Source organism: Myxine glutinosa, chromosome 2, assembly GCF_964187855.1.
Source record: "Myxine glutinosa chromosome 2, kmMyxGlut1.1, whole genome shotgun sequence".
Classification (NCBI taxonomy): domain Eukaryota; kingdom Metazoa; phylum Chordata; class Myxini; order Myxiniformes; family Myxinidae; genus Myxine; species Myxine glutinosa.
The window spans coordinates 230,103,981-230,104,885 of NC_136262.1; the positions used below are offsets into that span (position 1 = coordinate 230,103,981).

The 905-nt window shown below is 37.8% G+C and overlaps 1 protein-coding gene across 1 annotated transcript in view; it reads right to left on the bottom strand.

Annotated features, from left to right (window-relative positions):
- Positions 1–905, bottom strand: part of LOC137422153 (protein unc-13 homolog B) — a 745,568-nt gene that overhangs the window by 543,317 nt on the left and 201,346 nt on the right. The window lies entirely within an intron of this gene.

The window sequence follows — 905 nt, forward strand, 5'->3', positions numbered from 1 at the left end:
AATTGAGAGAGTGTATTTATTCCCAATCATTAAGCTTCCCTTATAAGATATAGGATAGGGGGAGGCTTATTGCTGTTGTAGGATTTGTTTCTACAATTAGTGCCCACAGTTTTTTAATGGTGCCATCGAGTTTCTTAGACTCCAAGGAGTACAAAACCACCACTTAGAAATTATTATTCTTTATATCTTCCTGCACTCCCGATTTCTGAACTGTGTCTCGGAACCGGCTGAGACATTCGGAATGAAAATTTTCATCAATAATGGGAATAAAAAGTATTTGGGATTGAGGTAATCTTTTTTGACCTTGACCTGATTTTAATGCCATGACCTAATTGTCAACATTTTAACATTTTTCACCATAACTCGACTAAGGTTTGGCTGATTGCAACAACATTGCCCTGTCTAGATAGCCTAAAGTAAGGCACATGCATGGTTAATTTGCATCATGCATCTCCGGGTTGTAGGTCAAGGAAAATGGCGGTCTAAAAAAAAAAGAAGGTCAAGGTCAAATTAATCTAAACAAAAGAACACGTTTTTTTGTCATCACTCAATTTTGCCATTGGGTTCACATCTGAAAGACCGCTTGGCCTTCCAATATGTTCTTGCATCATAATAAGGGACCTGCATTGAAGTTGTGATCCTGATATTTGATCAATGTCCTTGACCTATCTTTTGGGATTGGGAATTAACAAAAAACACCTTTTTGATCATAATTATGAATAATTGTCCTCGAATTTTCACAATGTGGAGTTTTATGGATAGATGCTAGACGGGGACACATTTTCTTCATTTATATTCTATCCCTAAATCTTGAAGGTCAAGGTCATATGTTGGTACGAAGCAAATATGGACATCATTGGATCACGGGCCAAGGGAATGTCGCGGGAGATCGCCAAGGGAAATAC